This window comes from Hoplias malabaricus, chromosome Y, assembly GCF_029633855.1.
Source record: "Hoplias malabaricus isolate fHopMal1 chromosome Y, fHopMal1.hap1, whole genome shotgun sequence".
Lineage (NCBI taxonomy): Eukaryota > Metazoa > Chordata > Actinopteri > Characiformes > Erythrinidae > Hoplias > Hoplias malabaricus.
The window spans coordinates 86512354-86533965 of record NC_089820.1 but is presented as its reverse complement, the minus strand read 5'-3'; the positions used below and the strand labels follow the sequence as shown (position 1 = coordinate 86533965).

The following is a 21612-nucleotide window of genomic DNA, read 5'->3' as shown; positions in this document are numbered from 1 at the left end:
GTAGATCTCTGTCTTTCTGTCTATATTTAGACAAATTATAATTGACACTCAACACTGTTGTTTGTCTCTCGCTCTCTATAGAATCTGGATGATGCAGATTTCCAGGTCATTGGTCCAAAACCAGGCATCACCTCTACTGAACCCTTCAAGTGTCAGGATCATCCTAGAAGGCAGTCTTGAAATGGGTGAACTTACCAACCTACCTCAGGCAAGGTGCCCTTTGTTTGGTCTGACATATAGAGCATGAGATACACCCAAGTTTCTAAAGCTGAAGAATGTTCTTGTTGTGTACGAACATTTCTGAACATTGCAAAAGTGCACGTAAATTTCTTGTTTTATTTTGTATCACTTTTAGACTGTTCTGCTGCTACACTGTCGGTAAACTCAACATGGTGCTAACTTTTGCTGTCACTGTAATGGTACTCTCAAGGGTATATGTTCACTTCCCTTTAGTTCGGGAACATAATTGTAAGTTATTTTATTATAATTGTAGATATTTAAATTGTGTTGATTTCATACATTTGTCACATTTTAGATTTGGTTACAGTTATTTTATGCAAAATACTGTTTTGTTTCTGTGATGTAATTTTAAATAAAAAATTTTTTTAATCCACTTTGAGTTCATCTTTGAAAATGTTATATACAGGTCATTATTTTTAAAAAACTTGTTTAAATAAGTTTAATTACAGAAAACGTAATATGTGTATCTGAATGAACCTGCCAGTTTTGTTGATTATACAGCAGATTTCAGTATAAACTTTTCAGATTTTTCTTTATTCAACTTAAATATTCACTTCAAATTTATTTGTAATTAAAGTTAATTTTACTCAAATCAATTAATTTTCTCCAGTATTCATTATTCATTACTTAAAAATTTTAAGGCAATCATTTTCAAACTCTTTAAGTACAATCAACTTATCTGGTCTTACAGTGCAGTCACATCTCTGACCTGTTGACATTTAACCTCATTTATTTTAGCACTACACAGCTTTACCAGTCTTTTGTTCCCCATCACAATCTTTTCGGACCATGTTGCTGGTAACAAATTAAAAATAGGCAAATGTTTAAAAAAGTAAAACAATGAAATTTCTCAATGTGTGAAATGTTGTTTTTATTTTCTTTTCTATTAAATATAGGGTTTAAATGATTTTCTCATCATTGTGTTCTGTTTTTATTTACACTTAGCACAGAACTGACTACAGAGTGTTATCACTGGTCCCAACATCAGTTAAAGGTTTCAGAACGTCCCTCCCTCTGGGCTCTGACCTTCTTTAAATCTTGTAATCTTGTATGTAATAAACACTGTTACTGCACCAAGTCTGACATGAAGTCTTGTTTTCTTGTCTACCACACAGTAAATATCAGTCTTTCACCTGTAGAGAGTATGTCACCAAAAACGCACACATTTGACACTCAATCAGAAAATGTAACTGTTTCCAGGAGAAACACAGTGAATGTCATAGTGTCTATTGTTTGCTGGTAGAACTGACACATGGAGAGTTATTCTGTTTCTGTAATGCCATCAGCTGTTAGTATTTTGACAGTCATTATGCTCCGACTGACTCCGTGTTCCTCTTGAAGAGAGAACCTGAGCTAGATTTTGAACGTATGACTCGATATTGAAGCAGGTTTGCCATGCTTATCCATGTTTACATTTGGAATCATTGATATTTAATGAACAAAATGTGGATTTGAGCAGTAAATTAACTTTATATAAATAATTAATTTCATATAAATAAATAACAGGAAATAAAACAGGAACATGCTCCGTTTGTGTGTGTTTCTGGGGCTGTGTTTGGAGATACTGCATTAGGGCAGCCCTAGCCACGGCGGTTCAAGAGTTCTTTTAACTATGTGAGGTATAAACTCAGGTAACATGATGGTAAGTACCAACAGTGTCTAGTTTAATTATACTGAAATGCTCATCAGGTTATAAGTGTTTAGGTTAAAAGGAACATTGTAAAGTACAAGAGATCTGGATTACAGTTCTACAAACACACACACTTTCACAGTGATATGGTACATGTACACAGGAAGTTAATTAAAAAAATGTGCTGCATAATAAAATTTCACTAAAATACTGAAAATTGCTGAATAAACAGTCCTCAGTAATTCTACAGTGTTGTAATTATATGTGTATGTTTTACATTACGATAGAGTGAAAAAATCCATAATAACCAAGTAAAATCATGGTCCTCTGTACCATTTCCTTTTACACCACACTTTAAAATGTTACACTACTGGAATAGTGGTGTCAAAGTCAGAACTGTCAGAATTGGTAATGGCAATTTTACCTGAGTTTGTACATCACATAGTCAAAAGAACTCTTGAACCGGCTCACATTCAGTCTTGTTGTGCAACATACATTTATTTTATCTGAGTTTCTTCACTATAACCATTTTTAAAATGCTTTCTGGTTCATTAAAAATGCTCTCCCCATGACTGCATGTAGGTGAGAATGAAAGAGGTGCTGAGAGAAATAAGACGTTCTGATACCTTTCACTGATATTTAGACCAGTGATAACACTCTGTAGACAATTCTGTCAATTCTAAGAAAACAGCAGACCACACAGCTGCTCAATGGTAGAAAAGCACTGCATAAAAACAGACTAAATTATTTTGTCACAGCATTTTAAATATAGGACGCCAGACAATTAAAAATATTTTTATAAATGAACGTGTTTTACTTTGCAAGAGCTGAGGTTTTCAAACCGAAACATAAACAGAGGAAAATGTGACCCACCGTGACCCTGAACTGGATAAGCAGTTACAGAAAATGAATGAATGAAAAAGGGCTAAAAGAGCTGTGTAACTGCTCCCTGTTCCACAGCCCTAGACAGAGACTTGAAGGCAACGTTCACGATTGTGATCAAAAAACACTTTTCATAAAATTCAGTAGATGTTTCTGCACTGCTTGCTGCTCTCTAGTCGGTTTGCACTGGAAACTGATCTAATGTGATTACAAACCCCCGGTGTCAGTAAAGGGTCAAATCAAATCAAATTTATTTGTATAGCGTTTCTTATAACAGATGTTGTCACAAAGCAGCTTCACAGCATTCCACTAAAGACAAAGTTTTGACATGACATGTAAAAATGTAAACAATATAAAGAATGTAAAAATCCCCACGTGAGTGAGGCCAGGGTTACAATGGCAAGAAAAACTCCCTCTGGCCTTTCACGTCTTTTACACAGTCCTCTATTTTCTTTAATCTGTGTTTGTCACCGGGCTTGGCTGAAATACACAATTGTGTGTCGTCTGCGTAACAGTGAAAGTTAATGTCATGGTTTCTTATAACTGTGCCTAGCGGTAACATGTATAATGTAAATAATAACGGTTCTAAAGTAGAGCCTTGCAGAATTCCAAATTGGAAGATAAATTGTTTACTTTTACGAATTGATAACATTCCGTTAAGTAAGATTTGAACCATGATAGGGCCGTCCCTGTAATTCGCTGTAATGTTTTCTAACCTTACTAATAGAACATTGTGGTCTATCGTATCAAAGGTCAAGAAGCACCAACAGGGATACGTGGCCTTGATCAAAGGCAAGAAGTTCGTTTGTTATCTTGACTAGAGCTGTCTCTGTACTATGACATGGCCTGAATCCAGATGGGAATTTTTCATATATATGATTCTTATGTAGATATGAACTAAGTTGTTGGGCCACAACTTTTTCTAAGATCTTGGATGGAAATGGCAGATTAGAAATAGGCCTGTAATTAGACATGTGCTAGCTTATTTAATTAGACGTTCTAGCATCAAGGTTTGGTTTCTCGATCAGAGGTTTAATAATTCCTAGTTTAAAAGCTTTGGGTACATGGCCCAGGCTAAGGGATGAGTTTACTACAAATAATAAAGTTGATTTTTTTCAGTAATTCCATTCAATAAGTGAAACCTGTATATTATACTCATTCATTACACACAGATTAATATATATCAAGGTTTATTTCTTTTAATTTGATGATTATACAGCACCCTTCATAATTATTGGCACCCCTAGTTAAAATGTGTTAAAAGCCTTAAAATAATTTTTTTTTATTGTAGAAGAATAATCTCACTCTGAAAACAAATTATAAAAAAGCAACCTTCAACTCAAGTGAAAAAAAAGAATACAGAGAAAATCCTGACTAAGAAATAATTATTTTCCATAAAATTACCTGTTCCACAATTATTGGCATCCTTAACAATTTCTTGGAAACAAATGTATTTGAACCATTCATGTCATTTCTACTGTAGTGTATAAAGTGGATAAAAGTATCTAGAACCCTGTAATTAGTAATTCATCACTTCCTGTTTCACTGGGGTATAAATATGGCGTTACCACACTATTCAAGTAAAGCAGATGTATGTCGACATTCATAAACCAGGCAATGGCTACAAGAAAATAGCCACTCACATGCAGATGTTCTTATGTACAGTCAGAGCAATCATCAAAAAGTTCAAAACATCTGGAACTGTGACAAACAAGCCTGGAAGAGGACGCAAGTGTATATAAAAAGTTCTTCAAAGCTCACTGTAAGGGAATTGAATCAAATGGTAGCATCTTGAGGTTACGAGGTCTCCCAAACAACCATCAGGTGCTATCTACATGCCAACAAGATGTTTGGGAGGCATGCATGGAGAAAGCCTTTTCTAAGTTATAAGCGTAAACGGGTGGAGTTTGCCAGCGGTACTGGGATTTTACTGGGACTGTGTGCTTTGGTCAGATGAGACCAAAGATAGAGCTTTTTGGCAACAAACACTCTAGGTGGGTCTGACGTAACACCAAGGATGAGTACGCAGAAAAACACCACATGCCTACTGTTAAGTATGGGGGACGAACTGTGATGCTGTGGGCCTGTTTCTCCTCTAAAAGGACCTTGGAACATTGTAAGAACACATGGGATCATAAACTCTTTAAAGTATCAGGACATTTTGAATCATAATATGGTGGTCTCTCCCCGAAAGCTGAAGATGGGTCGCCACTGGGTCTTTCTGCAAGAAAATTACCATAAACACGTGGCCAAATCTACTCAAAAATGGTTCACAAGGATCAAAATCAAGCTCCTCTCATGGCCATCTCAGTCCCCAGACCTCAACCTAATAGAAAACCTGTGAAGTGATCTGAAGAGGAGAGAGCGTAGAAAATCCCGGACTCTGGATGATTTAGAGAAGTTGTACAAAGAGGAATTATCAAAGATCCCTCTTTTTGTATTCTCCCATCTTGTGAATAGTTATAGGAGAAAATTAAGTGCTGTCTTGTTGGCAAAAGGAGGTGGTACAAAATACCAATAATTGTGGCACATTATTTAATTTAAAAGATTTATTTCTTAGTGTGTGATTATTTCCCACCAAATAAAGGCACATGAATTAAAGCTTAGATTTTTCTCTTTTCTGCGTTGTTGTCCTATATTATTAGTTTAAATAATTTATTAGAAGCCAAAGAATGCTTCTTAACCAGGGGTGCCAATAATTATGGAGGGCGCTGTAACTGACAGCTAATGAAAACCTCAAATTCAGTATCTCACAAATTATATTGTGAAAAGGTTCAATACTGAAGACACCTGGTGCCACAGTGTAATCAGCAAATTAACTCAAAACACCTGCAAAGGCCTTTAAATGGAAGACTGCTGACTTGACAGTTGTCCAAAAGATGACCATTGACACCTTACATAAGCAGAGCAAGACACAAAAGGTCATTGTTAAAGAGGCTGGCTGTTCATAGATCTCTGTGTACAAGCACATTAATACAGAGGTGGAGGGAAGGAAAAGATGTGGTAGAAAAAAAGTGTAAAAGCAAGAACCACCATGCACAGACATATTCAAGACATGGGTTTCAGCGTTGCATTCCTTGTGTCAAGCCACTCTTGAACAAGAGACAGCATCAAACGCATCTCGTCTGAGCTAAAGACAAAAAAGACTGGACTTAAATTAAATTTACTCTAAACTTAGACTTTCCAATAACCTATTTTCAGAAGTGCTGATATATTGTGAAAAAACACGTTCTACACATTTCTTGACAATACTTTTGTGGTCAGAACTTTGTAAACACGGGTGTTGGCAACACCCCAGCTAGCAAAATTGTATGGGCAAAACTGCCCCCCCCCCACCAGAACAACCCACCCCTACCACCACCCTCCCTTCCCTCAGAAAAGGTTAGGATCAGGTTCATGGTGAAATTACTGCTTTATTAAATAACTTACACTCTTAGAAAAAAGGTACATTATTGGTCACTAAAGGTACAAGTGTTTAAAAGTCCAGTTTTGTTCATTAAAAGTATATTACATTCTCTTCTCCAGTGGGAGAGATACATGATTGTAACATTTCATTATAGAAATGTAATAAAACAAAAGTCCTGGAGATGAAATGTATGTTGTATGTATGGTGTATGAAATCAACACATTTTAAAATCTACAATTATAATATAATAATGTTCCCTAATTAAATGTACAAATATGTACAATTGAGAGTACCACCACAATGACAACATATCTGACAATGTAATATCAGTCAGTGTGCTTTTCATACTGCCTTGAAACAATGTAAACATAAAGCAATTGCAATGTATATAAACAGTACCTAAAATCAATGCATAGAAAATACATTTATAACTGACATTGAAATTGGCAGTGTCATGATTTCCTAAACCCAATTAACATTCAAATCATGTTTTTCAAAGAAACAATTGGTTTTACACCCTAAGAACTGCCTTTTACATTCAGTCTTTTCTTTAAAAATATGTTATGCATGTACTACGCCAAGGCTATATAACAAAACACTTAAAAGGCAGAAGTGTACTTTAAAACAGTGAGTTTCCTCAAATATGTGGAAGTACACATTTGACATTTATTCATGGCATACATCAGTTCCATCAACAGTTTGCAAGCCTCTGCTGTGTTGTCACACTTTGTCAATACCTCACTGCCCTCAACAATGATGGAAATATCAGCCGTATCCTCATCTCTGGCAGCCTGGACAACAAGGATCTTCAGGATGTGCAGTGTAGTGAAAGAACGCTCAAGTGTAGTCACCTCAGTTGTACTACTTGTTGAATTCCAGCTCTATAATTAAACATATAGTGATTATGTACATGTTCTGTTCTCTTCAATATATTTTCTTTAAAATTATTTAACAAAAAACTGTAAAATGCTTATTCATGCAGATTCATTAACTACAGAACTTCAAATGTAAAAGATTATCAGGTTATAGTACAAACGGTTATATAAATGATTATGCTACAACTGATCCTAAAGATCTCATCTAAATAACTTAAAGGCGAAGCACCAGCTCAATGAAAGAGTCAAATACAGTGGAATTTGAGTTCCTAACTAAACGTATGGAACATGTTCCCTCGAGGACACCACCACAGTAAGAGTTTTTCTGAGAGTGTGGTGTTACATCTTGGTCAAGGAGATGATTATTGGTTAATGAAATTTCCCAAAAATAATGTAGAGAGAGAGAAAAAAAGAGAAACTCAGTTTAGAATAAATGAAAAAAAAAAAGTGTATTTACAAAGAAAATATGGATATTAAACAAAACCAAACAATCAAATCATAACAACATAAGAAACAAATCTTAAAGCCATACCTCCAGGGGTAAGCCACGGCCAAAATAACAAACATAACCTAACACTGACTCCAACCCCAACACTAACTTTGCTATTCAAACAAATAAACAAATAAATGACAATGAATATACCTGACTCCCTAACTATCAATGAACCAAGAGAAAATAGGCAAACTCAAAAGGCACTTACCCACTTCCGGCACAGGTGATCAAGAAAAGTAATAAACAGAACACAACAAACAAACACAAGGACTAATGTATGGGAACACACAGTCTCCAGAGCCACAAGGTTCTCACACAAAGACAGAACAATCACCAAGCTTCACTCCACATGGCAATCCACAATTAGAAAAAGGGGCATGACCAGCTTCAGCTTCCTGCTTCTTTATAGGCAGACACAAGAAACACCTTCTCAGCACCCAGCAATACCGGAGAGCTCCACAGCTCCACCTAAAAACAGGGAGGGATAGCAAGAACAAAAAGAAAAGAAAAAAAAGAAAACAGACAAACAAAACTTGTAACAGTAGGAGAGTGTAGGATCCTGAAATTGCTGCCAGTGATCAACAAAAAGTCCAAAATTCATGGCCTTAGGTCCCAAATGTGTAAAGATGAAAAAACAAATTCAGTAAAGTCCCAGCTCATGTCTTTAAGAGTCTAAGATTTAAAGAAGGTCAGAGCCCAGTGGGAAGATAAATGAAGTGCTGAGAGAAATAAGACATTCTGAAACCTTTCACTGATGTTGAGACCAGTGATAACACTCTGTAGTCAGTTCTGTGCTAAATGTAAATATAAACAGAACACAATGATGAAAAAATCATTTAAACCCTATATTTAATAGAAAATAAAATAAAGACAATATTTCACACATTGAGAAATTTCATTGTTTTAATTTTTTTTTTATTTACCTATTTTTTAATTTGTTACCAGCAACACGTTCCAAGGGCGGCACGGTGGTGCAGCAGGTAGGTGTCGCAGTCACACAGCTCCAGGAACCTGGAGGTTGTGGGTTCGATTCCCGCTCCGGGTGACTGTCTGTGAGGAGTTGGTGTGTTCTCCCCGTGTCCGTGTGGGTTTCCTCCGGGTGCTCCGGTTTCCTCCCTGGCGCCCCCTCCAAGGTGTATTCCTGCCTTGTGCCCAATGAATCCAGGTAGGCTCTGGGCTCACCATGACCCTGAACTGGATAAGCGGTTACAGATAATGCATGAATGAACACGCTCCAAAAACATTGTGATGGGGAACAAAAGACTAGTAAATCTGTGTAATGTTAAAATAAATGAGGTTAAATGTCAACAGGTCAGAGATGTGACTGCACTGTAAGCCCAGATAAGTTGATTGTACTTAAAGAGTTTGAAAATGATTGCCTTAAAATATTTAAGTAAGAAATTTATGTAGAAAATTAATTGATTTGTGTAAAATTAACTTTAATTACAAATGAATTTGAAGTGAATATTTGAGTTGAATAAAGAAAAATCTGAATAGTTTATACTGAAATCTGCTGTATAATCAACAAAACTGGCAGGTTCATTGAGATACATATATTATATTATGTTTAATTAAACTTATTTAAACAAGTTTTTTTTTTAAATAATGACCTGTATATAACATTTTCAAAGATGAACTCAAAGTGCATTAAAAATGTTTTATTTAAAATTACATCACAGAAACAAAACAGTATTTTGAGTAAAATAACTTTAACCAAATCTAAAATGTGGTAAATATGTAAAATTGGGCGAAAAAGAAAGGAGAAGAAAAAACAACCAAAAAAACTGGCATTCACAAAAAAGACACATGACCACTCCCCACCCCCATAACATTACAATCTTTATGCATTCTGAGGCAACAGTAATGTAAAATGCACAACAGTGGTTTTAACATCCAGTTATTTCTCCTCAAATTACATTACATTCTCTCTACAGAATGAGAGGTGAATATTTGTGGAAATTACTGTGTAAAATAAAAGAACACAATGTAAGTTCAGGAGATGAAAGGAAGCGTATGAAATCAACACAATTTAAATATCTACAATTATAATAGAATAACTTACAATTATGTTCCCGAACTAAAGGGAAGTGAACATATACCCTTGAGAGTACCATTACAGTGACAGCAAAAGTTAGCACCATGTTGAGTTTACCGACAGTGTAGCAGCAGAACAGTGTAAAAGTGATACAAAATAAAACAAGCACTTTACGTGCACTTTTGCAATGTTCAGAAATGTTTCGTACACAACAAGAACATTCTTCAGCTTTTGAAACTTGGGTGTATCTCATGCTCTATATGTCAGACCAAACAACGGGCACCTTGCCTGAGGTAGGTTGGTAAGTTCATCCATTTCAAGACTGCCTTCTAGGATGATCCTGACACCTGAAGGGTTCAGTAGAGGTGATGCCTGGTTTTGGACCAATGACCTGGAAATCTGCATCATCCAGATTCTATAGAGAGCGAGAGACAAAAAACAGTGTTGAGTGTCAATTACAATTTATCTAAATATAGACAGAAAGACAGAGATCTACAGATATATAGTTAGCTGTAGAGGAACAGATAGATAGACAGGTGTAGCTAGACAGTCAGGTGTAAAGAAACAGACAGATAAAGAAAAGATACTCACAGAGCTACTTATGAAGAGCCTGCAGGGGACTTCCAATGATGTGTCTATGGCTGTTAGCTCAGGGTTCTGAAGAGCGTGACATGCATGAGATAATTTGTGATTTATTTCTCCAGGTTTTAAGAAATTTGTCTCTGATATGTTTGCCTTACATTATGGTCATATTTCAATATTTTTTTCACAAACAGTATAATGTACAAAGTTTAAATAATTTAATATTAATATTTAATGTTCCTGATGCTACCAAGGACAAGGCTCAATCCTTGTGCTCTCTTCACACAGAGAAAAGGACAGTATTTACATTTCCAATAACTTTATCTGTGAGGCTGGTAATGTCTGATATTAACTCTGAGGCCCAGAACATTTAACGAAGTAAAGGAAACTGTTAACCTCAGCCAAACCACTAGGACCAGCACAGATTAAGAATATAAAAGTTAATTTGTCTAGTTAGAAAACTGTGTTTGGTTTACAGTTGAACACAAACCACGTTTACACTTTGTAACGACTCTAAAATTCACATACTGTAATTAATTTTCTAACATAAGATAAGCATAAAATCATTTTTCTTTTCAGTCACTTAGTTATGGAACACAACTCACCAATTTGCAGAATGTGAAAAAGAGCTTGAGGGAAAAAAGACATCTTGTTTGACTCAGTCAACTGTAATTTGTGACTGTAATTAGCTCTTCTCTGAAGAAAAGAAGAAATGAAAACTATGTCCTAAAAAGGTATTTGCCCAAGGAAAAAAGTAAAATGCAGAAAACACCAAATCTTATTGTGTAAAAATGAGAAAAAGGCTTCCAAACTTGTACAGGGTCTTCCACAAAACAAGCCAAGACTAGACTCATTGGAACTGACCAATGAAAATCTGGCAAAGTGCTATAGGGTGTGGTCCCGGCTACAAATTGATACTTTAAGTTCGTTCAAATTAAAAATTCTAGTGCACTCAGTTATTCTCTCAAAATAGGAAGACATAATTAAAACATTTTAAGTAATGCAATAAAATATTTTCTTTTGAGTAGTGGTTACTCAAACTGTTTCCATAGAAACAAACTACGCGTTAATAGTGTGGATTTAAAAAGAGCGTCTCAGAGAGGCAGAGTCTTGCTGGGCTTTTCCTCCACTGTAGTTTCCTGAAGCTGTTCCTTTCTTTCCACTCTGTGGTCCATCAGTGTCCCTGAGATTACACATTCACTTTTTAATTTTTTATTACCATCCACCAAATATTATAAATATAATTTTATATAAATTCAATGATAACATGTATATATTTAAACATTACTTTAAAATGGATCATTTCAATCTATTCAAAAGCTCAGGACAATGTAAATTAATCTCATCAGAAAACTACACACACACACACACACACACACACACACACACAGCAAAGATTTTAAACATGTTTTTTTTTTCCTCTGAAAATAAAAATAAAGAAATCTTTTCTGCAGAGAAATTGTTTAAAACGAAGAAATCAAGTATTTTTCCAAACATCTGGAGGAACAGGTTTCACAGGAAAATGAGGCAAGGCTCTTATTATTGCCTCAGGGAGTGGTTTAATTTCTGATTGGTTCCTGTGCTGAGAGATGAAGGTGAAAGTGATGAAGATGCAGGTATAAATACAGCAGCTTTACAGAAGTTTGAACTCACTCTCAGAACTACACTCCACTCACTCAGAGGTGTCACTTCTCCTGAAAGACTCTCCTCAGCACCATGGCGTCTCGCTTCTGTCTCCCGCTCGTTGTTGTCTTGTTCGCGATCGCAGAGTCTGCTCCAACAACTCCACAACTTGGAGGATGGTCAGAGTGGAAGAACGCTGACAACAGCGTGAATGAGATCTGCAGGAAGGTGAATGTTGTTCTTCTCTGTAATTTATTCTTCTGTAAGTGCTCCGTCCTGCTCAGGGTCAGAATTAAAACCCACTGCTGTGTTCCAGTGTGTTATTCATTTCACTGACGGAAAACTGTTGATACCTTGTGTCTAATCTGGGTCTAAACTGATAACCCTTCTTCTAAAGCTCATGAGAGTTTATAAACAGCTTACAGCACAATATCTGGTTGTTTATAAACTGTGGTAATTGCATGAAAAACCTTCTTAATGCACAGTTCATAAGCTGGATTAGGTCAAAACAGTTCCACATAGACCCCTCCAGCCCACACTTGGCATTGAGAACAGTGACTTTAAGCTGAAGCTGTATCATCATCATCATCAGTACTATTATTATAGTGAAGGTGGTCTGTTAGTATTATTGTTATTAAAAGTGAAGACAGTCTGTGGAGATATTATTCTGATTTACTGTTGTTTGAGCTGTAGTTGTAAAATGTTGTTTTTATTATTTCAGCTACAGCCTGAAGTCCAAAAGCAGCTTGGAGAGGAGTTTTCTGGTTTCGAGGTTCTGATGTACCAAACCCAAGTTGCTGGAGGAGTGAACTACAGAATCAAGGTACATTTAACTTTTTATACGTGATTATGGTTTGTCTGTTGGTAATAAATGTGTAATCCCAGAAAAACATGAACAAGCTGAAAGGAGGTTCTAGATAAAGGTTCTAGTTAAGATTGTGCTTTTTGAGTGGGAATAATAAAGTTATTTATAAGAGACACAAACCCAAACTGAACATGAACACAAACGCCCCCTTGTGGAAGCTTTACATTACGCTGTAACCCAGACTGTAGTTACCCCAGCTGCTGCAGTACTCACTTTAGGGTGAATCCCATTCCCCATTCCCCCCTCCCCCTTGTTTCTGAGTGTCCTCTCTCCCCTTGGGGTTGAGTTACAGGGTGCAGTGGTTAAATCTCCCCCTACGACGACCCTTCAAGACCCTGATACATCATCAGAACAGAGCAGTGCTTCATTCCCAGGCGACTAGCACCGCTCTGTAGCAGCTCTGCACCAGTCTGCAGTGATATCAGAGGAGCTGGACTTTAGTTACATTTAGGGCTTCATTCTCCTTCAGAAAACTTCCACAATCAGATATTATCACTAAATGTATTGGGTGTCGCCTCAAAACCCAGTCTCTAGCAGGAACAGTGGGCTTTGGAGAACACAGCAATGGCAGCAGTGACCTTAAATGTTTTTAACTCGTTGTGTTTACTCGTTGAGTAAGGTCCATACAGTGGAAAAGTGCCATATGTGGTAGGGACAAGTGGGGAATACTGCATTCACCCTAATTCTGAACATTATTAACAGTGGTGTTGAGAAACAAAGAGGTCAGAGTTCATTATGTTTAATTAAATAACGTAGTAAATGTTCAGTGTGTGTTTCCTGAGTTGAGTGTCACACCCTCGTCCTGTCTGGTCCGTTTTCTCAGCACATGGCTTTGTTTTGTTATTGTCCATGTCTCCGCCTTTGTCTCTGCCTTCGTCTCCGCCTCTTTTACGTCACCCCCGTTATTTGTCTCAGGTGCGTCTCGTCTGTGTTGTGCATTTAAGCCCTCTCGTCTCACTTCCTCTTGTCGTTCATTTGTTCTTGGTAGTGTTCTTTGTAGTGTTTTTCGTTTCTCTTGCTCGTTTCATGCCCCATTCGTGTAGTGTTGTTTCGTATTGTTTAGCTTGCCCTGTTTCCAGTCGAGTTATTTCGTGTTTACCCTCTAGTTCGTTTGTGTTTGTTTTGTTAAATAAAGTCTGTGTTTTCTAAGCGTTTGCGTCCGCTCCGTCAGTCCGCACCCCGCGTGCCTTACATTGAGATATGAATCAAGGAATAAAATGTGGGTCTCCTGAGAATAGCACACTCATTTAGCACAGACACAGAATCACAAAAATAAATGTAGAAATGTGGAAATATATAAAAATGAATAAATATGGAAATACACACATTTATAAATAATGGAAATTTTAATTTATTCATATCTTTCACATTTTATAATTATATTTAATAATTTCTTACAGCATTTATTTGGAAATTCATTTATTTTTCACTCGTTAATTTCTTTATTACACCATATATTTATGTATATATTTTTTATTTATTTGCAGTAATGACATATTTATTCCTCCACAGTAAACAGATGTAGAGTAAAACACTTCTCTAACACTGTACCATCCTTCTCCCTCTCTCTCTCTCTCTCTCTCTCATCCTCTCTCTCTCTCTTACACTCTCTCTCTCTCTCTTTCTCTCTCTCTCACACACACTCTCTCTCACTTTCTCTCTCATTCTCTCTCTCTCTCTCTCTCTCATTCTCTCTCTCTCTCTCTCTCTTTCTCTCTCTATCTCAGGTTGATGTAGGAGTGAATAAGCTTGTCATCATAGAGGTGCATCACGATCTTAATCAGGTCGACACTCTGACGAAGGTTGAAGTGGTTCCCTCGAAGAATTCTGGAGTTGTTCCTGTGAATTATGGGATAGTGCGTCCAGCGTTCTAAACATTCTAAAATTAACCCTGTGTGTGTGTGTGTGTGTGTGTGTGTGTGTGTGTGTGTGTGTGTGTGAAGTGTGTGTGTCCCTGATCAGATGAATGTTGAGTTGATGTTGTAGAGATAGTGAACCCCTCCTCTACACAGAGTGTGTATTAAGGTTTCTGATGAAAAAGGCTTGTGTTTTGTTAAATTTGTCAGTAATTTGGAGACATTAGTAGGTTTCTATGGACTTGAACATGGCAGTGTTTTGAAGGCTGAAAACAGGAGAACTCCACTGCCTTTTCTGAGCACTGCTTCTGACTGTATCCACTTGTTGGTGCTAAGTTACAGTAGATTCAGCCCTGTCCTACAGCTGGGGGGTAGCCTGCTGTTCTTTTAATAATGTATTTGCAGTAAGCTCCAGTACTTCTCTTTACAAAGTGATGCATAAACCCCATTTCCAGAAAAGTTGGGGTGCTGTGCAAAATGTAAATTAATACAGAACGCAGTGGTGTTAATTATTAATCCTCTAATATAAAGTAGTACAGATTTCAGACGTTGAAACAAACATTTATTAATAGTTTTAGTTTCAGAGGCCTACCACACTACCTTTCTACATAAACACCCTGTTCCCTTATTGAGAATATAGTAATTCTGATTAATACAATGTAAAGGTGCTTGTGTTTAATGAAGATGAGAAGTTAAACACATCGCAGTTACAGTTTTTTCTCAGTCGCGTTGGAGCCTTTCTCAAATCATCTTTTATATTTATACAACTTTATGTGCATTTCTCACAGCATTTCGTACAAACAGCACCATGCCCTGGATCACTGTCAAATGCCTGTAACATGCTCAGAATCCTTAGATCACGTCCCGGAATGAAGTTTATATGTCAATGAACATGTCAGTGTCATCAGAACAAGACCTTGTGTGGTTGATTATGAACAGGACGGTCAACACGTTTAGCCACATTGTCAGTACATCAGTAACTCTGTAAGTCATTTCTGAATGTTTTTGATGGCAGTGAAAATGCACAGGCTGCATTTTTACTGTGAGGGGCATATAAACAATACACACTTTCATTACTGTGTGTGGGAGATTTACTGAAAGAGACTGGACCAAATTCACATTCATGCTCTTTACTGTTGGTCAATGACAGAGCGTGTTGTTATGATACAGAGGAGAAAGACAAGACCGTTTAGCACTAATTCATTCATTCATTGTCTGTAACCGCTTTTCCAGGTCAGGGTTGTGTAGCACAAATGATTACTGTTTTTCTCAGTGAATTTGGCTCATTTCTCAGATCAGAATTGAAATTCTCAAAATTATTCATTCAATCTTCACATCTCCTTGTCACTTGTGCACATCATAATAGCATTTCTCATTGTGTTTCTCATTTTGCAAATGCTTTTGTACATTCATGCAAATGGTCATGTTCAATTGTCGGCTGTGTTTATCAATTGCTTATGTCATGTTCATCAAAATGTGTTCTACTGATTGTCTGTTGAATTGTCTTACCCTCCAATACATTTAGGCTTTAGGTCATTGCCTGGGTCATTACCTGCAAAAGTGCTGAACATGTCATAATCTCTCAGGCATCATTTGTGCATTTCTATGAAACCTTTTTAGTAAGTTTTGGTAATTTTTCCTAAACTGATTAATTTGTTCTCAGGTGAATCTTGGCTTTCAGTGAAGAAGGGGAATTTGTGAGGGTTTAGATCAAACAATGATCAAACAGCTCTCAACAATAGCTCAGAGGTGCATCTCATGAACCTTCAATTGACAAATACATATAGACACCAAACACTGCAGTGTCTCAAAGACTCACAGTGGAAAGACAAGGCCGTGAGCAGGGTGAACAGTGGAGAAGAGGGGTAAGGCTGGGTGGTGGAAGACTGAGGGGACAAGACAGAGGAAGAGGAAGGAGAGTCCATGCCCATAAGTTAGTCCCAGATGAAATAAGGGCAACAATTGTGGACCTGTTTTAAATCACGGTCTTACGATGGCTGAAGCTGGCCGCCGGGGGCAGCCGAATATTGGAAGAACAACTGTGTCTTCAATCGTTCAAATGTTTCGTAGAGAGAACCGGAGTGTAATTCAGAAAAGTGCGCTCTGCTGTAATTCTGCACATTGACATCAATTCTGAAATGTTATTCAAACTTAATTTTAAAGAGACGTAGCTGTTTTGTTAATCGCTGAACTAACATTTGATTTTTTTACCTTTATTCCTGATAACTGCTTTACGTCTGTTTGGCTGTTGGTAGGCAATTAACATCTGACACCTTCAAACAGATATTCCAGCCCAACCTGATTGGAATACATTACACAGTTCTCCATTCTTCATATCAGAAAAGTAATGGATATTACATTCTCAATCAATGTATCTACTTAAGGTTTCCACAGTACGTACTGAAATAGAAAAACAAGCTTTTGGTTAGGCTGCACCATCAGACTTATATTTGGTAAAGAACGTATTTAAATTACATGACTTAGTGCCACTAATGTTTTAAAAAGCATTCTTCAGACATTGGAATTGAGCAAAATGGTTTGTAAAAGTCTTAAATAGCTTATTAGAGATTTAGTGGTTTGTGGTGTTTGTGGAAACATTGTATGTGCTGCTGCCTGTCTTGGCCAGGACTCTCCTGTAAGAGAGATTCTTAATCTCAGTGAGATTCTTTCCTGGTTAAATGAAGGAAAATGAATTAAATTCTTCAGCACTTTTGATGTCACTCCACAAGAATTGATGTCACTCCACAAGTGATCAATTGTATTTAACGGTCTCAAAGACATCTAAGCTTTAAAACATGTTTATTGAGTTGATTATTGTTTGTGGAGCTTTTTGCTGCGAAACAGAAATGTTTGAGTCTCTCTCGCAGTGTCTGGGTCTGTTAGGCGCTGAAAACATATGCCCTCTGCTGCGTGTTTGTCCCGCCTCCTTGGGTGCACATCACCATAACTCTGCCTCTGATTGGTCTACAGATTTGATTGGCATGTCGTTGGAAAGCTGAGCGCCTAAGCTACGCTGCAGTGACATGGGTCCATGGGGATCATATTTTGATTATTTTTTGATAATGTGTACTCTTTTTTTGAGAATCTTTTTTCGGCCTGTACTCTTGACACAAACATGAGGATTACTCACGAACGGTTTGCTATGTTAACTTTGAGTGTGAGCTGCTTGTGGGCTCTTCAGGCTTCGAGAAGCAGTGGTTTTGTCATCGATGAGGAAGTTTGAAATATCTTATTTCTTTGGCTTTAATTCCTTAGTCCTAAATTTTTGTCTATATCTTCATGATCCTGAGAGTCTGACCTTTCAATTGATGTATGATATGTACACATTACTCAAATATGGCACCGTGAAAAATCTGAAAATCTGTACTTTAACTAATATTTTTTCATATCAATTTCCAGTAACAGCAAAAATACATATTTATTGAGTGAGATTATATATAAAATGATTAAATCAATGAAAATCAGTGACTTTAATCATTGACTGTCGACTTTGGACCTCTAGTACTTACTGACGATTATAACAATAAGTGATTTTTTTTATAGGCACCGCCGACCATTGAGAATAATAAGAGGCTAAATAACACTGGGTTTCTAGGTTACAACTATCCACTCAGTCGTTTATGAGAGCAGATTATTGAGTGTATGTTAGAAAGAGCAGCCAGTAACAAATAGTGAGAGCAGAAGAAGAGAAAATATTTCATACCATTTTCTCTGAGACGGCATGCAGCTACATGTTGGAGGCTTGTACTCAATGATGTCTGTCTGTAAGATGGCAAAATGCACGCAAGGGGCGCTCTAACAGCCAGAATGACAGAGCTGCCCACAGCATTACCTGTGTGCATTGTGTAAATATTGGCCTTTTGCGCTAGTATATATATATTTATAAATATATTTATTTAAAAAAAATCCCAAAAATTGGCCGATATACCGGTTTATCACTAGTATTAATATTACTAGTACTAACTTGTAAAATGTGGCTATTTGTGTCTGTTATTTTTGCGAAAGATACTGGTTGTTGTTTCTTTCTACAGAACACTGTAAGGGTGGATGGTTGTTGGAGGTTCCAATGTACTACAGGGATCCAAAAATTCAAAAGAAAGCAATAAAACAAAAGGACTTTGAAACAGAACTGTGAAAACTGTGTTCAGCTGCAGCATGCCCACTCTCAGCACACTCACCTCAGACATTGCCTAGCCCATGGCCATGCTGTCCTGCATCAAGTCTGAGCTGGACCTGGATTCAATCCACATGGTGGACCTCTCAGAAATCCAGCTACTGAGCACGGCTGAGCTGGGCTCTGAGCAGATCAAGATGGAGATCAGTGGCCTGGACTACATCAAGTCTGAGTGGCACAGCGACCTGCGCTCCTTCCACGGTGTGAAGCTGGACTCCTTCAAGTCTCATTACGAACCCAGCCTCGTCTTCGACTACATCACCCATGTGCACGACAGCCTGGAGTACATCAAATCACAGCAGCACGCTGACGTTCAGTGTTACTAGACCAGGGAGCTGGTGTCCCTCAAACCAGAGTATGAACCCAACTTCATGTCCAGCCACCTCAAGTCACCTCAAGATGAATGGTCTAGGGTCCATGCACATGGCGGAACTGCGCACCAAGCTCAACAAGCTGCGCCTGGATGAAGGCATGGTCAAGATGGATCCCTAGGTCCAGACGGGACACCTGTACGAGGCAGCTAAGGGCCCCCAGGCCGGCACAAAATCGCACTCTCGCATACCTTGCAATCTCACAGGAGAGAAGCCCCTCTCCTGCACGCAGTGCGGCAAAGATTTCAGCACTTTGAGCAACCTGAAAACTCACCAACGAATCCACACTGGAGAGCCGCAAGAGCTTCAAGAGTGCGGCTAGGCAGGCAACCTGAAGAGGCACCAGCTCATCCACATTCGGCAGAAGCCCTACACCTTTGCCCACAGCCTCAAAGGCTTCACCAAGGCGCACCACTTCCACTCGCACCAGAGACTCCACACGGGTGACAAGCCCTTCACCTGCACCAAGTGCGGCAAGAGCTTCTGCCAGTCAAAGGAACCGAAAGCCCACCAGCTGAGCCACACCGGGGAGAGGCCCTTCTGCTGCAAGACCTTCGCCAAGGAGATGAGTTTCCGCAACCACCAGCAAGTCCACATGGGTGAGGAGCCCTTCAACTGCTGCCATTGCGGCAAGAGCTTCAGCCAGTCGGGCCACCTTAAAGCACATGAGTAGATCCATAAATGAGAGAAACCCGACCTCAGCAGTGGCAGCAGCTGCAGTAACGACAGTAGCTAAACACCCCTTAACCTCGCAAAGTAATATTCTTTTTTTTCTTTATACAATTCTTGACAGTGAGACCTGGAGGGGCATGATTGGGAGGAACAGCCCCGCTGATCTGAATCCGAGTGGTGTTCAGTTATTGGATCCCCTATGCCCATCACAGTTTTGTGGATCTGGAGAAGCCAGTCGACCGTGTCCCTTGGGATAATCTGTGGGGGGTGCGCTGGGTGTATGGGGTATTGGGCTCTTTGCTATGAGTGCCTGTATAAACAGAGCAGTAGTCTGGTTCGCATGGCTGGCAGTAAGTCCGACTGGTTTCCTATTGGAGTTGGACTCCGTCGGGGGTTCTATGAAAACAGTTTGAGCAACCACTACTCAAAAGAAAATATTTTATTGCATTACTTAAAATGTTTTAATTATGTCTTCCTATTTTGAGAGAATAACTGAGTGCACTAGAATTTTTAATTTGAACGAACTTAAAATATCAATTTGTAGCCGGGACCACACCCTATAGCACTTTGCCAGATTTTCATTGGTCAGTTCCAATAAGCCTAGTTTTGGTTTGTTTTGTGGAAGACCCTGTACAAGTTTAAAACATTTTAAAATAAAACATTTTTAATGCACTTTGAGTTCATCTTTGAAAATGTTATATACAGGTCATTATTTTTAAAAAACTTGTTTAAATAAGTTTAATTACAGAAAACGTAATATGTGTATCTGAATGAACCTGCCAGTTTCGTTGATTATACAGCAGATTTCAGTATAAACTATTCAGATTTTTCTATATTCAACTCAAATATTCACTTCAAATTCATTTGTAATTAAAGTTAATTTTACTCAAATCAATTAATTTTCTCCAGTATTCATTACTTAAATATTTTAAGGCAATCACTTTCAAACTCTTTAAGTACAATCAACTTATCTGGGCTTAGAGTGCAGTCACATCTCTGACCTGTTGACATTTAACCTCATTTATTTTAGCATTACACAGCTTTACCAGTGTTTTGTTTCCCATCACAACCTTTTCGGACCGTGTTGCTGGTAACAAATTAAAAATGGGCAAATGTTTAAAAAAGTAAAACAATGAAACTTCTCAATGTGTGAAATATTGTTTTTATTTTATTTTCTATTAAATATAGGGTTTAAATGATTTTCTCATCATTGTGTTCTGTTTTTCTTTACATTTAGCACAGAACTGACTACAGAGTGTTATCACTGGTCTCAATATCAGTGAAAGGTTTCAGATCGTCCCTCCCTCTGGGCTCTGACCTTCTTTAAATCTTAGACCTGTACTGTACCTTTAATTCAGAGAGTGTACTGTAATAAACACTGTTACTGCACCAATGCATGGTGAATTAACAAAAAATGGCAGACTCAAAAGTTTAGCCACCATCATCGAGAAACATAGTTGGATCTCTGAAGCCAAGAACACCCTGAGCGAGCCGGGCTCAGGCGGGCTTGGAGCGGGGCTCTAGGGCCCCCTGACCCTGTGAAATATAATATAAATCAATTTAAAAAAAAAAAAAGCTCTCAGCAGTATCACATGACTTCTGTGGATACACCCACAATTTGTCTAGGCACACCAGGCCAGAGAATGACCTCTTTTGGCAAGTTGAATTCAGTGTTTTAAATAGGCCCTCAGATGTCTATTCTTTTAATTCATGGTGAATTAACAAGAAATGGCAGGAATTAGAGCTTTCTTCACCATCCTTGAGAACTTTAGTCATTTCATAGGATATGTTATCATATTAAACCTGGCCGAAAAACAATCTGTCTCTTTCTCTGAGTGACTCTTTCTGACTTGCTTGATCTAAGCTCTGCCCAGTGTGCCAAAAAAAAACAAACCTCTCAGCTGTATC

The 21612-nt window shown here is 37.9% G+C and overlaps 1 protein-coding gene and 1 pseudogene across 1 annotated transcript in view; one reads left to right on the top strand and one right to left on the bottom strand.

Annotated features, from left to right (window-relative positions):
• LOC136678889 (succinate dehydrogenase cytochrome b560 subunit, mitochondrial-like) overlaps positions 1 to 21612 on the bottom strand; it is a 390354-nt gene that overhangs the window by 137861 nt on the left and 230881 nt on the right. The gene's annotated exons all lie outside the window — the stretch shown is intronic.
• On the top strand, positions 11860 to 19768 carry LOC136678581 (uncharacterized; annotated as a pseudogene).